At 39.1% G+C, this 19,023-nt stretch overlaps 2 protein-coding genes across 2 annotated transcripts in view; both read right to left on the bottom strand.

Moving 5' to 3' along the window:
* The window catches only part of LOC307167352 (sialic acid-binding Ig-like lectin 14), a 54,958-nt gene extending 47,085 nt beyond the window's left edge, over positions 1-7,873 (bottom strand). The window contains exon 1 of the mRNA XM_079886385.1: positions 7,627-7,873. The gene's annotated coding sequence lies outside the window, so the exon portion shown is untranslated. The remainder of the gene's footprint in view (positions 1-7,626) is intronic.
* Positions 1-19,023, bottom strand: part of LOC307167355 (sialic acid-binding Ig-like lectin 14) — a 340,868-nt gene that overhangs the window by 138,861 nt on the left and 182,984 nt on the right. The gene's annotated exons all lie outside the window — the stretch shown is intronic.

The raw sequence follows: 19,023 nt of genomic DNA, 5'->3' as shown, positions 1-19,023 counted from the left end.
CAGAGTACTCCCCCGTATGTAAGTGCTTAGGACTAGAAGCGTGGAGAAGGGGTGGTGGAGGGATGCTGCAAAAACTGTCAATGGAATGAGGTGAGACTGCTGAGTATATATACACCTCTTACCATTGATTGCTGAGTGCTCTCCACCTGTGTTAATTATCTGAACGTGCTCCTCCCGAACCTTGTTAATAAAACATCATTTCACGAGTTCACACTTACATATAATTTGAAGGGGTAAGTTTAATGCGTATTTGGCGTGCTGTCCGGAGGGAGGGCTCCGAGCTCGGAGTTCGGCCCGAACCCAGAGTACTCCCCCCAAAGGCTAAAGAGCAGAGGACAGCCGCCGGACTAAAGACCCCCCAAATGAGTGCCGAGTTTGGCGGGCTGGCATCTCAAGAAGGGGCCTGGATGCTTGACCGGGGAGGCCCGTAATGGTGGCTCACTGCCTGGACTGACGGCCCCTGTTGGTCTGCAAATGGGGAGCGGTTGTAGTTTACAGTGACCGATCGGGAGGATTTGCGCTTTTCCGCTAAGCCCAAATGCTCGCTAGCTAGACAGAGAGGAAACAGAAAGGAGGAAAAATTAGAGCTTGCCCAAGAGATTCTCTCACACTGCATCGCTGGATGAAAGAGAAAACGTAATTGCTCTACCGGGAAGGTTCTCACTCCGTCCGCTGTGAGACCAATGCTCGCTTGACAGAAAGAGGAAACAGGAAAATTAGTGCTTGCCCAGGACATTTTCTTACACTGCATCCGCTGTGAGACCAAATGCTCGCTGGATGAAAGAGAAAGCGTAAGTGCTCTACTGGGAAAGTTCTCACTCCGTCCGCTGTGAGACCAATGCTCGCTGGACGGAAAGAGGAGACCGGAAAATGAGTGCTTGCCCAGGAGATTTTCTCACACTGCATCGCTTGATGAAAGAGAAAACGTAAGTGCTCTACTGGGAAAGTTCTCACTCCGTCCGCTGTGAGACCAATGCTCGCTGGACGGAAAGGAAACAGGAAAAGGAAACAGGAAAATGAGTGCTTGCCCAGGAGATTTTCTCACACTGCATCGCTGGATGAAAGAGAAAACATAAGTGCTCTACTGGGAAAGTTCTCACTCCGTCCACTGAGAGACCAATGCTCGCTGGACGGAAAGAGGAAACAGGAAAATGAGTGCTTGCCCAGGAGATTTTCTCACACTGCATCGCTGGATGAAAGAGAAAACGTTAGTGCTCTACTGGGAAAGTTCTCACTCCATCCGCTGTGAGACCAATGCTCGCTGGACGGAAAGGAAACAGGAAAAGGAAACAGGAAAATGAGTGCTTGCCCAGGAGATTCTCACATTGCATCGCTGGATGAAAGAGAAAACATAAGTGCTCTACTGGGAAAGAGCTCACTCCGTCCACTGGGAGACCAATGCTCGCTGGACGGAAAGAGGAAACAGGAAAATGAGTGCTTGCCCGGGAGATTCTCACACTGCATCCGCTGTGAGACCAAATGCTCGCTGGATGAAGGAGAAAACGTAAGTGCTCTACCAGGAAAGTTCTCACTCCGTCCACTGAGAGACCAATGCTCGCTGGACAGAAAGAGGAGACAGGAAAGAAGAGAAAGAAGGGATAGAGTGCTCTTTAATAGAGAAGTACTACAGAAGAGACATCACTGCTGCGGCAGTAGAAAAAATTAGCTGGAGAAACAGAGCTCCTGTGGGAGCAAAGGAGACATCACTGCTGTGACAGTGGAGAAGATTAGCCAGAGTAAAAGAGCTCCAGTAGGAGCAGAGGACACGTCACTGCTGTGGCAGTGGAGAAGATTAGCCAGAGTAAAAGAGCTCCAGTAGGAGCAGAGGACACGTCACTGCTGTGGCAGTGGAGAAGATTAGCCAGAGTAAAAGAGCTCCAGTAGGAGCAGAGGACACGTCACTGCTGTGGCAGTGGAGAAGATTAGCCAGAGTAAAAGAGCTCCAGTGGGAGCAGAGGAGACATCACTGCTGTGACAGTGGAGACATTAGCCAGAGTAAAAGAGCTCCAGTGGGAGCAGAGGAGACATCACTGCTGTGACAGTGGAGACATTAGCCAGAGTAAAAGAGCTCCAGTAGGAGCAGAGGAGACATCACTGCTGTGACAGTGGAGACATTAGCCAGAGTAAAAGAGCTCCAGTGGGAGCATAGGAGACATTACTGTTGCAATATTAGAGAAAACTTTGCCAGAGAAATTGAGCTCCTCCAGGACCGGAGGAGACATCACTGCTGCAGCAGTGGATAAACTTACCTGGAGAAACTGAGCTCCTGCGGTGTGTGGCTGAACAAAGGTAGGAGGAGAGTGGGGCTTAGCGAGCCGATGCTTGTCTTCTTGTGCTTTAGATCAAAGACGCGAGAAAAAAGGAGGCGAGATGAAATCCTTGCAGGATTATGCACATTGAAGTTTAAGTGACCGAGCAAAGATAACAGTTTGCGTTTAGAACAATTTTGATTGTCTGAAGTTTATTTAGTTAAGTACAAAAGAGACGGTTTATGGTAAAAGACGAAGCTTGCATAAATGTATGCATCTTGTATTTATTTAACTGTGTTTCAATTAAGGATTACTAAACACTTGTCATGAAACACATGCTTGTATAGCTTTTTTTTTTTTTTTTTTTTTTTTTTTTTAAATAATAATATTTACGAGATTTTGCAGATAAATTGCAGGACAGTGTTAACGATAGGTTCTTAATGATTCTGTGATCAATCTGCACGTAACGTGTGACCTACTGATTATGTATGACAGTAAATCATTTGTACAGAAACAATTTAAAACGTGCATTCCCCCGATCAAAAATTTGTATACAGATGGCATGACTGGCTCGTGACTCAAACTACTGAAGCAAGCCAAGCTCAACCAAAACAGACACGAGAAAGGCCGAGCTGAGCACTCACTGAGTTGACCCGGCAAACGTTGAGTATGGACTGGCCGGTACTGAATCCGCGGCGCGGGCCTGCTGTGCGGCCTGACAAAAGAGGAAGACCCTTCCCCTCGCGTGAAGAGGGCGGCATTGCCTTACTAACCATTTCTCAATGGCGGGAATTATTGCATGGACCGGTGCAGAGAAATACGCGGAAGGAGATCGCGGATGTTTCGCCCGCGGTTATGATCCCGTTTGTCAAGCCTGACGCCCGCGATATTGGTCAGAGGATTGCGGCAGAGGTTCTTCAAAGACGAGAGGTTATTCATCGGACGGGAATCGCTCGATTCGGACCTGTTAGGACGATACTGTCGGACTACATGCTGCAAAAACTGTCAATGGAATGAGGTGAGACTGCTGAGTATATATACACCTCTTACCATTGATTGCTGAGTGCTCTCCACCTGTGTTAATTATCTGAACGTGCTCCTCCCGAACCTTGTTAATAAAACATCATTAGTCAGTGGATGCTCTATTTGCTTGGTTACAAACATTCTTCAAAATATCTTCTTTTGTGTTCAGCAGAAGAAAGAAACTCATACAGGTTTGGAATTTGGTGAGTAAATTACATAATTTTCATTTTTGGGTGAACTATCTTTATATAATAATTCAGTATTTTGCAATTGGTATTTTAGTTTGGTTAACAAATCGAGAGCTTAGAATTATAAGGTTCTATCCCCGTTTATTGTAGTTTATTGAGCATCAAAGTTTTTAAACTCGGTTTATGTTTTGTGAGATGGAACCTTTTATTTTATTAATAACTACTAAAATTTTTTTTTTTTTTTTTTTTTTACAAAAATAACACCACACAGGCATTAATAAACACCTAATGGATCAGATTGTCAAAAACTCAATTTCAACCAAAAGTGGAGATAGAACCTTAAAATTCTAAGCTCACGAAATGTTAAACATTGAAAAAAATAAAGAGAAATTTTGGCTGTTCAATATCAATAAAATGTTGTGCTTAATCAGAACATGCTTCTTTTTTGCTTATGTCCACAAATAATGTGTTATTGTTTTTGATGTACACGTGATTAAAACGTTTTATTGACGTTCAGGTCTGACTGGACCAATTTTGGACCTTTTTAGAACCTTTGTCAAGATGTGTAAACCTCAAGACTTGATTGCCTTTCACGATGTTACACAATAGGTGTGTGATTATTTTATATGCAGGCTTATATATACACTTAAATTATGCAGCAACACATTTAAACACATATGACGACGCATTTAGACGTCCAGGGACGCGCAGAAGAGACGTGGAATTCACGGCCAGAAAAGACGTCGGTTCAACTTCCATTTTGGAACTATTTTTCAACCATGACGGCACGTCTCGGACGGACGTCTTTTCAACGGTCATTAAACGTCCAAATGTTTGCTGGGATAGAGCGAGAGAGAGAGAGAGAGAGAGAGAGAGAGAGAGAGAGAGAGAGAGAGAGAGAGAGAGAGAGAGAGAGAGAGAGAGAGAGAGAGAGAGAGAGAGAGAGAGAGAGAGAGAGAGAGAGAGAGAGAGAGAGAGAGAGAGAGAGAGAGAGAGAGAGAGAGAGATATTGATCCGTTACAGCGAATTTCTCTGAGCAGATAATTAGCCTACAAATAATTGTCCATGGACGAAAAGGTGGAAGAAAAGAAAAGGTGGAGCTGAAAAGTTATGCTTAAAAAAAAAAAAAAAAAAAAAAAAGCATCCCAGCAAACATTTGGACGTTTAATGACCGTTGAAAAGACGTCCGTCCGAGACGTCCCGTCATGGTTGAAAAATAGTTCCAAAATGGAAGTTGAACCGACGTCTTTTCTGGCCGTGAATTCCACGTCTTTTCTGGCCGTGAATTCCACGTCTCTTCTGCGCGTCCCTGGACGTCTAAATGCGTCGTCATATGTGTTTAAATGTGTTGCTGCATAATTTAAGTGTATAAGCCTGCATATAAAATAATCACACACCTATTGTGTAACATCGTGAAAGACAATCAAGTCTTGAGGTTTAGCCTACACATCTTGACAAAGGTTCTAAAAAGGTCCAAAATTGGTCCAGTCAGACCTGAACGTCAATAAAACGTTTTAATCACGTGTACATCAAAAACAATAACACATTATTTGTGGACATAAGCAAAAAAGAAGCATGTTCTGATTAAGCACAACATTTTATTGATCTTGAACAGCCAAAATTTCTCTTGATTTTTTTCAATGTTTAACATTTCGTGAGCTTAGAATTATAAGGTTCTATCTCCACTTTTGGTCGAAATTGAGTTTTTGACAATCTGATTCATTAGGTGTTTATTAATGCCTGTGTGGTGTTATTTTTGTAAAAAAAATATTTTGTTAGTAGTTATTAATAAAATAAAAGGTTCCATCTCACAAAACATAAACCGAGTTTAAAAACTTTGATCCTCAATAAACTAAAATAAACGGACGGAGATAGAACCTTATAATTCTAAGCTCTCGATTTGTTAACCAAACTAAATACCAATAGCAAAATACTGAATTATTATATAAAGATAGTTCACCCAAAAATGAAAATTATGTAATTTACTCACCAAATTCCAAACCTGTATGAGTTTCTTTCTTCTGCTGAACACAAAAGAAGATATTTTGAAGAATGTTTGTAACCAAGCAAATAGAGCATCCACTGACTACCATTATTGGAGAAAAAATGATTATTAATGGGAAGCGACATCTGCTTGGTTACAAACATTCTTCTAAATATCTTTGTGTTTAGCATAGAAAGGTATACAGGTTTGAAACATGAGGTTGAGTAAATGATGACAATTTTCATTTTTGGGTGAACTATCCCTTAAACACATTGTTTGGCTCATTTTTTGTATCCACCACCCCCAGCTCTTCCTGGAGCGTGTTTCAGGTGTTCTGCCATTGCATCAATTTCAGTGTCTGTAGCATGTGGGCTCCACCTCTTCACAGCATCTAAGGGAAGAGAATATATTTATTTTTAAAATAAATGCAAATTAAAAATTTGAGGTAAATGACATGCACTTATTTTCAAAATATTTTTATGGTCTTCAGCTAAATTCAAAACAGCATTTGTCCCCTGCCTCTTCAATACCACTGTGGTGCCCTTGAGAAAGACCCTTAACTAGGTGTGTAACAGTGAGAAAGTGAACAGGACATTTCTGATAAAGACAGGTGGGCTGTGATGTCCCCTGAATAGACATGTTTAGCAATTCTAAAATTACAAAATATTTTTAAAGCAGTTACTGAAAACATACATGTTCAAATCCAGGTAATTTCATTCTACTTCAGATAATTTACTTTCTAAAAGAAACTCTCAAAAGGCTACATTAATAATTTACAGTAATAACTTTGACTGTATCATTAAACATACTTTATACTATGGTATACCGTTGTATAAGTTCAAAGTAACTTTTAGCCTACTAGCTAATTTTAGCCAAACTCAGTTAGCCAATTTCAGTTGACAATGTGGGCATCATTTCTTTCGGTTCATTCATGTCAAACAAGTAAAACTCTAGCACGTGAATCTAATAATACAAAATGTACGTACCCAACAGTAGATTTCTAATAATATGGGCCTCAATTCCTCCTCTCTTCGTGGTTATTCAAACTTCAGTGTTCCGGAGTGAGTCTATGGGGAAAACGCGTTAACATCTCGTGAGATAATCTAACCTATCGCGGGATTTGGTAATGTCGGGAGATCTTTTGTTACATCTTGGCAGCACAGTTTTGGCAATTACATCCAACTCAGACATAAATGGTGACCAGATATATTTCTGTTTTACATGTATATGCATACATTCCATAAAAAAAAAATAAAAAAAAAACACACAACGTATCAGGTAGGCTACAGGTTGAAATAATGACTAGAATGCAGAGGCTTTGCATTCACTTAACCACACTAGGAACTGTGTGATTATAATTTATTTAAACAAGATAAAGTAAATATATTTACTTTGTATACAATTCGTGTATTTCATAAAGATAATTCCTGTTTTTTTTCTGTCTTGCTTGACTAGACGTGTAAAAGACATCAGTGGACGTCTGTTCACAGCCTTGACGTGTAAAGGACGTCAGTGGACGTCTTCACAACCTCTTAAAAACTACTTGGGCAATTAAATTAATTTTTGCAGTATTAACCATGCAAGGATTAAGCACAGCTTTTGCATATTTCACAAGGATTCCATGATGGAGGGTCATGATGGACTATAAATGCACGTGTAAAAGACGTCGCCAGGTGACGTCCTCTCACCCGATACACTATATTGAACTACACGTAGCTAAAAGTCAAAATAACAATTATACATGCAACCCCAGAGAACTGTAGACATGTACAAATGTATCTGAATGCATTTTTAGGAAATGTTCTGTGTTACATATTTTTACCGATTTATGCCGTCATACCGCGACTATTTTTGGCCAGGGACACGACGTTGCCGTCGGACCAATGTTTGCTGGGTTCCTCTGCTCAGCTAGGTTGACAGCTGATCAGCTTGGGGCTCGAGGATATAGAGCGACCAACTTTTTTTGAGCAAGCATAGATTATGCGTGACACGGTCTCAATTTGCGGGACGCATGAATTGGGCTTCAAACGCTGTGCGCGCACGCGCTACGCGGGACGGGTGGTCACCCTATCTTCAACCATGTTCGCTACAACAATAACCCTGTCGTAAGCTGCCTCTTTGGCTAGGCTTCTTAATCAATCAAATTTCACAGTGACTATTCTTATATCAAAAGAATGCTCACCCTCTTGTTGTATCCTCCAGTTAGGATCTTCCTGATCCAGATAGAAGACACGTACTCAAGAATCCAAGGTCCAGTCAAAAATGATTATAATAAATGTTTAACAATATTTATTAAAAGAATCAAAATGAAAAGAATACTTGTTACAGATTACAATCAGAGTACTAGTCTAACAGAGAAATAATAGCTAGGCTTAAAGCTTCTTGCATCCGAAAACTGCTGGGGTTCCGGATTGGAGATTGCAAGGAAGAGTGAGTCCTGTCCAGGTCTCCCCTTTTATAGTCCGAATTCAGGAGTCTTCGTCATATCTACTGTAAGGCACATGACTGCTTATTTCAATGTCACATGTACAACTGCTGAGCCCAGCAATTCCTGCTATTAGTCCTGCTATTCCTGTACAAACAGGACTCTGTCCAGTTAGTGGCTTGTTCTCTGACGATACAACAGTTCCTTTGTATTTGTGGACAATGACCCTAGTCACTGCTCTCCCATTCGACTTGAGCAAAACAGAGATGGACAGTGACTCCTTTATTTCAGTACAATATTTCTAGATGGTTATATGTTTTAGTAAACCAGCTAGTTCATCAGTGGCATTCTTATTCACAGACTTCTTATTGTGACCCTTTCTGCATTGACGTCGAGTTTGAGGTGTAAAAGAAGCGAAGGAAATGCCACCCTCAGGTGGACCCCCCTCATACCGCAACACAGGTTCCAGCTGAGAGTGGGCTGATGGGACGGACAGGTGTGACGGACGGAGCATTTAAAGGTTGCAGGTCGACCCTCTTCCACAGACGTCTCAGTCTGCAACTCTGGTTTTGATGCTTGCTCTGTACATATATTTTGAATGACAGAACACATATTTCCCATAGTAGAAACTAGCTTATTTACTAATTATTTTGTCACAAAAACATAATTTGGAATCTTGTTTTCTTGTTTTGTATCCTATAGGGGTTGTAAATTACAGGTTGACAGCTCAAAAGCACACTTACCAATCATTTTAATTGTCACACAGTTACCCACAAAGGAGAACTTGTCTATTTTAGACGTCTCTAATTCCACCCTGAAACAGTTCAAATCACCCAGTGAACCAATCAGTTTTGTACGACCCTTGAAACTGTCTAGAACCCTTGTTTGATCATTGTGATAGATGTAATCCTCCTTGTTGGTCTGTGTGTGCCACATGCCTTTAATACGACTGGAGGGCTGTTGTTCAGCAGGGTATTTGAATGTAGGGCAACACGACACAAGATGAGACCAGGGGGCTGTTCCATAAACCAAGATTAGAGTATAAGCCAGGCTTATTTCGGTTAGTCAGGCTTATTGTCGGTGGATTCTGTTTCATAAAGCAAACTTAAAATAGTTCAAACTCAGTTACCCTGGCAACTTATGCTGGGAAACTAGCCTGGTCCAGGGCAGGCTAACTGTCAGGCTAAGCCTCAGTTGTTACACAGATCCTCTAACACTGACCAATAGGAACACAATGATATTACCACTGACACTCTCTCATACCATTATTGGACTTTATTAACCACTATTAGTCCAAAAATAAATACACAGTATACAGAAAATCAACTTAAATAAGGCTACAATGATAAATTAGACAATATAGACCTACAGATAGATAGATAGGCCTAAATACAATATATATACTACAGGTTTTCTTTTTTTACTGGCTGAATGTTTTGTGCCCAAGATTTAATTAGATTGTTTTAAAGATTTATGAATACATTTCTCTCTGGTTTTGTTTGGCAGCTGTAGTACATGTTTATGATTAGAAGAACATTAGAACACAATCTAAAAAAAGCTTTTAAAGCAGAAGTTAAAATCACAAAATTAAAAATAAATAATTACAAAAGCAGTCAGAGTATAAATTTTAACTATTAAGATGAATCTGAGCTTAGTAATTGACAGTATATTAGCCTACATTTGATTTACCCCATTACAATAGTCCCTTTACAGTTACTGCTATCATAAAAATATACAGGTTTAAAATTCTAAATAAGGCACATCTAATGTCCAAATAACAAATATTTTAGTATATATATATATATATATATATATATATATATATATAATTTACTTTATGTCTTTCAATTCAAACACATTTAACACAATTATACAAATTGACAGTTCCTTTAAAGACATCATATTTTCCCCCAATAAATATTCCTTATTTTTCCTTCTACTTTTTTTCTTTTGTGATAATACCCACCAACACATAGCCTAAAAACACATGATTAGAACAATAACCAAAAAGTACATAGACACTTTTACATATGATTTAAGGGGGAAAAGACAAAAAACAATAAATAAATAGTAATAAAAATTTAACATTAACATATTTATATCAAACTCTTATAATGACACATAATTCCTAATAGTTATTCAAGTAATATTATTTGAATATCAAATATTCAATATTAAATAAGTAAATAAATAAAATAACAAATAACTAGAAATAAAAGGGAGGGAGGGTTATATAAAAATGTAGTTAATGTAGGCTAATATATATTCCTTTATTTTATGGAATAGTCTTTGAGTTGCACATATCTTTTCAAAATGTATACATTTGCTCTTAATTTCATGTTATCCTCCCCATAGTGTACTTTAGAAACTAAATCTACTCATTTAAAACTGGGGATTCTTGCTTTCTCCCAAAAAAATATTGCATTAAAAGCTGTAATTCTCAGCATTCTAAATAAGTATACATCATCTTTATTAAGTAGCATAGGTCCTATACCCAAAACTATATTTTGTATCTTTATATTTAGTTTCTAAAAAAAAATCTTCCCTGAATTAGGCTACTTCTGTTCACTGAAGTACTTCTGTTCGCTAGAAGTTTACTGCAACTTATCCAACATCCTAAAGATAAATTATTATAATTAGAAGATATTTCTAGTGTTATAAAATATCGCATATTAATTTTCCAAGCAAAATGTATATTTTAGTCAGAATTATTGCGCTCTTATATGACGCGCATGCGCGCAGCAGCGCTCGTTCAATATGAAAATTAGCAGTAAAATGGATACATTTGCATGACTTTCGAACATTTACAGATGGAGAATATAACTGTAAAATGTAAGTTTTGAACTGAGGGGAAAAACATGTCACAAACGCATAAAACAGCACAAAATATACGCTGTTTGATGGTGGATCGATTTGATCCACGATCGACCTCTAGGGCTGCTTCAAAAACGCGTGCACACGCAATTATCTAGACTTGATAAACCTGGATCAAATTAGTGAGATTGCGTGAGCTTCAATTACCTTTTATGGAACCACTTTAGCTAAAACTCATTTGTTAGGTTAATTCAAGTCCGGTTTTGGAGTTTAATCCCCGCTTTTCTAAGCGGCTTTTATGGAACAGCCCCCAGAGCATTAATTTTAGATTCTACCTCCACCTTCCAAACATCACCAAACACAATAGCACAAAGAACTGCAAAATAATAATGATAAAATCATTTAAATTAACAATTACATTTTTAATAGAAATCTCTCTCTCTCTCTCTCTCTCTCTCTCTCTCTCTCTATATATATATATATATATATATATATTGTATAATCACACAAAAATAGAAACCATTTATTCATATAATGTGTGGAAATAATGCTTTAAATAATACCCTGAAGCCAGCAGAGAAGAACCCGTGCCCGTACACCCACACTGTAAAAAAAAAAAACATAAAAAAAACGGTAATTTTCTGGCAGCAGGGGCGCCAGAAAATGTCTGTTAAAAAAACGGAAAAACACTGTCAGGAAAAAAACAGTAAAAAAATGGTCATTTCTTATCCTATAATTACGGTTTATTACTGTTATTCTACACAAAAATATCCTTATAAAACCATGAAATCTTTTCATTTTAACATAAATGAATTGTTAAAATACAGTCATACACCTCTAAAACACAGAAAAATTGTCTAAAAAAATAAGATGATAAGATACAGATAATAACAGATATACTGTAAACAAAAAAAGGTAATTTCTTTTCCTATAATTATGGTTAATTACTGTTATTCTACACAAAAATATCCTTATAATACCATGAAATCTTTTAATTTTAACATACATTGTTAAAATAACATTATTAAAATGTATGTTAACATACATTGTTAAAATATTCAAACACCTAAAACACAGAAAAATTCTTTAAAGAATGATAAAAAAAAGTTTAAGTACAGATAATATAGAGATATATATACACACACACAATGTTTTTATAACAGTTCTTAAACTTTTTTTGCAGTTTAAACTGCAAAAATAACTAAGATTTGCTTTAATAATAATAAAAAACAACAACAGTAATCTTAATTTTGTTTTATTTGTTATCTGCAAATACATCCTGTAATCAACATTTAACAAAGCATCGTTTAGCAGCATTATATATACACATTTTTTTTTATGAAACAGGTTCTCCCCACTGGTTAAAACTACTGGTCTTTACTGTGAGCTTTTTTTTAACCCTGTACTTTGAAATGTACACAATTTAAAACGTGTAAACACACGTTAAAACGCTGCACTCACTCAAGATAACAGTCAGCCACAAAATACAAGCAGAATGAACCCTTTACACATTACAGAATAGTATATAAACTAAACGGAAATGTATGAAACAGAAAGAAGCTGGCATGTGAGATGTCTACTCTCGCCATTCAAAGTCTGCAATGTTTGTAATCAAAGAAAGAACCTTAGGATTTATGGACTGCTGTTTTTTAGATTGCTGCTTCACCACTTTGGTCCCCCTATCTGGATTTATCCTGAAAAGGCATCTGTGAAGACAGAAATACACTTGAATATAGTGCTACTAACATTTTTCATAATCAGCAATTCTGATGAGCCATATAAAAGTATTTAAACTGAGCTAGAGAGGTGACAGACATATCTAAAGGTATAGTTCACCCCAAAATAAAGTTGTCATCATTTACTCAACTTTAAGTTGTAACAAACCTGTACACATTTATTTCTTCTGTTGAACACAAAAGGTACTTTGAAGATTTGTTTGTAACCAAACTGTTGATGGACCCCATTGACTTCAATAGTATGGAAAAAAATACTTTGGAAGTCAATGGGGTCCATCAACTGTTTGGTTACAAACATTCTTCAAAATATCTCTGTGTTCAAAAGAAGAAATTCATACAGGTTTAGAACATCATAAGTGAAAGTAAACGATGACAATTTTATTTTGGGGTGAACAAGTATCTCCCATTAAGCAACTGTGCCTACAATGGCTGTGATGTGTTCCAACAACCAGTGTTAAAATCTGCTGCCAGTGTCAACATCTCCAGATCATAAAGGAAGTGTTACACCATGTCCTAACCAGCCATGACGGCAACACACAATGATTCTATTTTAGAAACTGCTTCTATTTTTCCACGACATCGCGGCTGGAACTACAACACAAAGTATGGCAATGATAATCTCAGGTACTGTTTATGTGCTTTATTTAATGTTAAAAGCGTGTAATGTGACTTTGAATTTCATTTATTGTTCCCAGCCTTGTAGCCGTACTACCTCAGGTCTTACAATTACACAAATGGAAACAAGAACGTTCAAACTTGATTCTATAACAAAGATTGTTTTAATAACTCAGTATGTATTTTTAATAGTTTAAAATGGTGTAATGTGTAAAATAATACATTTTGATTTATTATGTTTTTAACAAAATTAATCTCTGGGGCTGTACACTTGCCGCGGGAGCCCACCCACACGCTGTTCTGATTGGCTGTGGTTTTTGATTGATTTTGTTGCATCTTGTAATCGTGTCTGGTGTGGACAGACAAATTGCTTGTCGCTGGAATCTTATCGCATCGCGTCTGGTTAGGACACAGTGATAGTCGCACCACAAGATTGATGGAAGGTGAGAATGTAATGTCCAACAGGGAAAAAATTGTGATCTATTAAATCGGAATAGACAGTTCATAATGTACAAATACCAGTTGTCTTCCCACAGATGCCAGAAATGCACAGCGCCTGCTCATTTTGCTCCTGTCATTAATAAATGTTGTAATGATCTTGCCACCAAATAAAATTTATCTAGACTTTCTTCTGTTACCGGTTTCATGTCCATTAATTTCCTAAATGGATAATTGTTTATCTATCCATCTTTGGGCCATATATACACACTTTTTGTTCTTCAGGAAATACATTTTGTGGTTAAACTTTAAGTCTTACCTCTGCATGAACTCCAGAGTTGCTCCAAGTTCCAGTGGATAACTGATGTTGAGGCAGTAGTAGGATACGAACATCATTACAAGGGCATCACCACAATTTGTAACCCCATCTTTCACGATGGTCTGGTCCACAGCAATCATCAAGTTTTCAGCTGTGAGGGGAGAACTCCCTACAGTACATAGGAAAATAAGAAAAAGTCAAAAACATTAGGTTAAAAGAAGCATAGGTTGGCTGCGTTCACACCAAACGTGAATATGCGTCTGGCGCGAGTGATTTCAATGGTATGTCAATGGTAAGACGCGTTTACGCGCGTCTGGAGGTCTTGCGGCACGAATGACGCGAATAGAACGTCTGGCGCGTTAAGCCTGGTTTATACTCGACGCGTCCGCACGAGCGCGAGGGTGCGCGCGGCAAAAATGACGTCATTGCGGTGTGGGCGGTCGTGCGCGTTGGGTTCGCAAGACCCAATTTCGCCTGGCGGTGTGCGCGACATTTTTTGTAACAACGCGCGCGGCGCCGCATCCGAAGATGAACGACTTCGAGCCGAATCTGGCCGAGCTCGAATTTCTCACCACACCGGCACCCAGTTTGCACGTCTAAATTAGTTGCTTACATTTAAAAAATGAGCATACAATAGCATAAAAAGTATTTTTAATGAACATAATTGGTCCATGTTTAATAAAAATGTTCACAAAACTTAATGAAATGTTTAGTGAAATTAGAAAATATGTAAGAGATTGTTCATTTATTTATGTATACACATTCTCATATCCATATATTTTGTTTTATTGTCACTAGTAATAATCTCAGGGTTTAGCCTACTGGGGTTTACACGATTCTTTTTGTAGTGTGGTATTGGTGGCGGTGTACTAAAATAAACATTGTCACGTGTGTATAGCTTCTTCTTCTAACCGCTGATTCCTGATGGTTTAGAGCACAGGTGTCAAACTCAGTTCCTGGAGGGCCACAACCCTACACAGTTTTGTTCCAACCCTGCTTCAACACACACACACCTGCAGTTTTCAAATAAGCCTGAAGGACTTGATTAGCTGATCAGGTGTGTTTAATTAGGGTTGAAGCTAAACTCTGCAGGGCTGTGGCCCTCCAGGAACTGAGTTTGACACCCCTGGTTTAGAGGATAATTACTTGAGTCGCCCCCTATCGTTTCAAAGAATAGTACACCGGCGAGCGCGTCAAGTATAAACGCCTCGTCCGTTTGCGGAGGTGCGCGCGCAGTCTGCGGAGACTCGCGCTGCAGAGCCAGGCGAAAGTATAAACAAGGCTTCACGCGCGAATTGTGCTTTTTGTGCATTCACGCGTTTGACGCGAATTCGCGTCTGCCGCCCGAGTTGAAAAATCTGAACTTCTGCGTCAATTCGCGCCGCGTTAACCAATCAGAAGCCTGCTTGCTGCTGTCACGTGGTAAACTGACAGTTTATAATGTTATTTTATGTTTGGCCTCAATACATTATTTTGTAATATGACTAAAATGCACAACAAAGCAAATCTTTCACATAAAAACTCGATTTCAATATGAGAGATACTCATTTTGTACTGAATGCTATTTATTCCATATCTATTCTAGATTATATGAAACTTTATTAATCTAATGTAAAGACAACAAACACAATTTAGTGTATAAAAACTTTTTTTTTTTAAATCACAGGACATGTTTCACTTTTGGAGGCTGCCTCCATTTATTATCAAAACAAAAATAAATGACTGATTAGTGCGGGCGAGGGTGAACCTCGCGCCGGGCTGTACAGCGCGGGCTCGTCATGCAGCGACCACTCGAGGCCGAGGCCTATACGGCCTCGTCAGCGTCCTCACCGTTAGGTCCACCAAACCTACCTCCTGGAGCAAATTGTGAAACTCCTGAAACCCTCCGGAGGGTTTGGTGGACCCCAGTACAGCGACGATGTCCCCTACGCAGCTGTTTCTGCTCTCCAGAGCATATACGAGCGGTGACTCTCTCGATTAATGCTAATGCTCGATAAACATCTAAAAAAGATGGCCGCCAACAGGTTTCGAAACTTTCACCTCTGACGCGCGTGACGCGCGTAAATTTCGCTTCAAACTTTTGATTTTACGCGCGTCAATTTCGCTCTTGGCGTGCGAATGCACACAAAGTGGTCACACGTATAACTAGACGCGACAGGCGCGAATTTTGACGCATATTCGCGTTTGGTGTGAACGCAGCATAACATCACGACTGTCAAAAGACCACATTATTTGGCTTGCATATTAGCACAACAAGAAAACCTTACTATTCTGGGTTTTACCTTTCCATTATGTTAAAAAGTTAAGGGTGTCCACCAATGAAAATTGTACAAATACAGCAGTCGCACACTCAAACACTGTGCAAGATCAATTTATTAGCAAGCTTTCGGTCTTGCGACCTTCTTCAGGCATACAAACAAAGTGAATGTGGCCATACAAAAGGGCTCTTGCCAATCACCTCTCCTAATTGCATAATGCCAGACACCTGTGTTAACATGGCTAAGGCTACAGGGATAGGGAACATGGGAAATGTAGTTCAACATAGCCTATATCAAGTATAGCCTTAGGTACAGGGATCTACTGAAAACAAAAAAACACAAAAACACATAAAAATACATCAAAACTTCAAATAGAAAAATACATTACAAAATAACCTTGCATCGACACAAATAAAAAGAAACCACTATTCTATGCAAATATCAGACAGAAAGCACCCACCATTGGCAAGGAATCGAAAGACTTTGTGAAAAAATGGTGTGAAATCTTGAATAAGTGCTCCATGGACTTGATGCTGCTAATAATTCAGGAGGTTACAAAGCAAAAAGAGGATGTTATAAAAGACATTGAAAACCAAGAAACACTATTAAAGGAGAAAGTTGGTGATGACATCTCCCAAATCCTTGATTCGATTAAACAAACCCTGAAAACCTTTGAAGATGGTTTAATGACCACTAAAATCAGAAAGTACAAAAGGGATGCGGATGACTACCAACAAGGAAAGGTCTACAACTTCCTGTGTTCTGAAGACACCCAACCTTCCTCCAGGAGACGCCAGATCACTCAGCAGAATGAAACCACCTCAGCTGAGAGTGACATCCCAACTGACTCGGACTCCTCCTGGGGTTATCAGCGTCCTAAGGGGAGATCACAACCAAAAAACGACCAAGGCAGAACAAGAGGAAGACGAGACGTGGGAAGAAGAAACGCAGACACCAGGAACAGGCCCAACACGCGTCTGTGGGTGAAAACCCGGTAATCAATCTCTCTAACAAGGTACTGACCACGCATGAACTCTCTGCTTTATCTAAAGGACTAAGTTTTGTTCCTACATGCTCAGTTGATTCTTTTGAAATTAAAATAGATTTATTTCGCTTTTTTAGAAAGCTTAAACTGAAGCACATGTTTGGTGATTCTGATATGCAAAGATCTGATAAATCTGTTTTTAGGAACAAGAGTAAATTCATTCCTAGTTGTGAAAATTCTACTATCCAAACATTTTGCAGAGTGGTTGAAAAAGAAATTCTGGACAAGTACACTAGAAACTATTCCTATTCTAATATGACCTATCATGAAAGATTGGCCATAGAAGAACTCTCTAGAGATAATGATATCATTATCAAACCAGCTGATAAGGGAGGTGCGATTGTGGTGCAGAATATGGCTGATTATAAAAAAGAAGCTTATCGCCAGCTAAATGACGAACAGTTCTACAGGAAGCTTAAGGTTAATCCTACCTTAGATTTTCAAAAGAAAATTCTTAGGGTGTATTCACACCAGGAAAGTCCGATAGTTCACTTGCTTTGGTCCGGACCAAATAGGATGTTGATTTTTTTTGTTTGGTACGGTTCGCTTTCACACTGCTCTTTTTACAAGTGAACCAAAATGTGTAAACAAAACCACACGTGTGCTAAGGTCGTCCATTCATTGGACAGGAATTCTCAAGCAGGGAAAAGCAGGAAGTGCACAAACAGGCTCAGCATGGAGATATTTCGTAATGTAATATTTGTTATTTTACTGATTTGGTGTTATTCTCTACAAACGCAATATGAAGAAACTATATGGTATAGATAAAAGCCCGCCCGCACCGACAATTGATTGCTTGATTCCTTACATGCGCTTCGTGAGGCACACCAGCTGGCACACGCACGCAAGGTCTCTCGCTCCCTCTCTCTCTGCCGTGCGCGCGCTCTTGCTCGCTCGCTCGCTCGCTTTAGACACCATTATGCCAAAATGTCCGTATCCTCATAAGAGCAGTCAAATAAAAGGCGCAGTTTTCTGCAATTGGGTCGGTTCATGTTCACACCGTAAACGAACCGTACCAGAGTTCGTTTGGAACCGTACCGAGACCACCTCTTCAGCTGGGTCTCGGTTCGATTGTTTGGTCCGCACCCGAGTTCGATTGCTGTATTCACACCTGCCCAAAAGGTCCGCACCAAGGGGGGAAACGAACTAGAGTTCGATTCAATCGAACCAAACGAGGCAGGTGTGAATACACCCTTAATGTCACGAACATGGTTTTATCTTTGAACTGGATATCAAAAGATGTGTATGATTTCCTTAAAGGAGAACTCCGGTCAATTTTAACATTGAGCTCATTTTTTTGTACATTTGGAGTGCTGTCAGTATAGAACAACGACAAAAATCGGTGTTGCCTACACCGTGTTATCCTCTTTTTAAAATTTGCACCCTGTTGACTTCAATGGGGCAAGTTTTAAACCTGCTTTTAGCCTCTTAACATCCTTGATGTGTCATAACAAGTGCACAGAAAATGTGAGTGATTCCTTCAGAGTGATCACGGGTGAATCTGACTGCAGCAGATGTGAAAGATATAAAAATGATGTTATTTAAGCCAGTGCAAATACCTGTGTTTACATCCTGTTTTCGGTTGTAGTCCAAAGTAGTCGACTGCCGAGTTCACGCGCGTGATCATAGGTAACTAAACCTATGCGCGTGAACTCGGCAATCGACATATTGCGCAATGTTAAAATTGACCGGAGTTCTCCTTTAATTGTGAACATCCTGTGATTCCTATATTCTATATGCTACCTAAGATCCACAAGAGCCTTATAGAGCCAAAAGGTCGACCCATTGTGGCTTCTAATGATTCCCTTTTGGAACCCTTGTCTAACTATGTGGATCATTATATTAAGCCGTATGTTTCTAAACTTCCATCCTACATCAAGGACACAACTGATGTCATTAATAAAATCTCAGAAATTAACGATCTACCTG

This window comes from Squalius cephalus (genome assembly GCF_949319135.1).
Source record: "Squalius cephalus genome assembly, chromosome: 11".
NCBI lineage: Eukaryota > Metazoa > Chordata > Actinopteri > Cypriniformes > Leuciscidae > Squalius > Squalius cephalus.
Note: the sequence above shows the minus strand (reverse complement) of the source record. Positions and strands in the feature narration are given on the sequence as shown.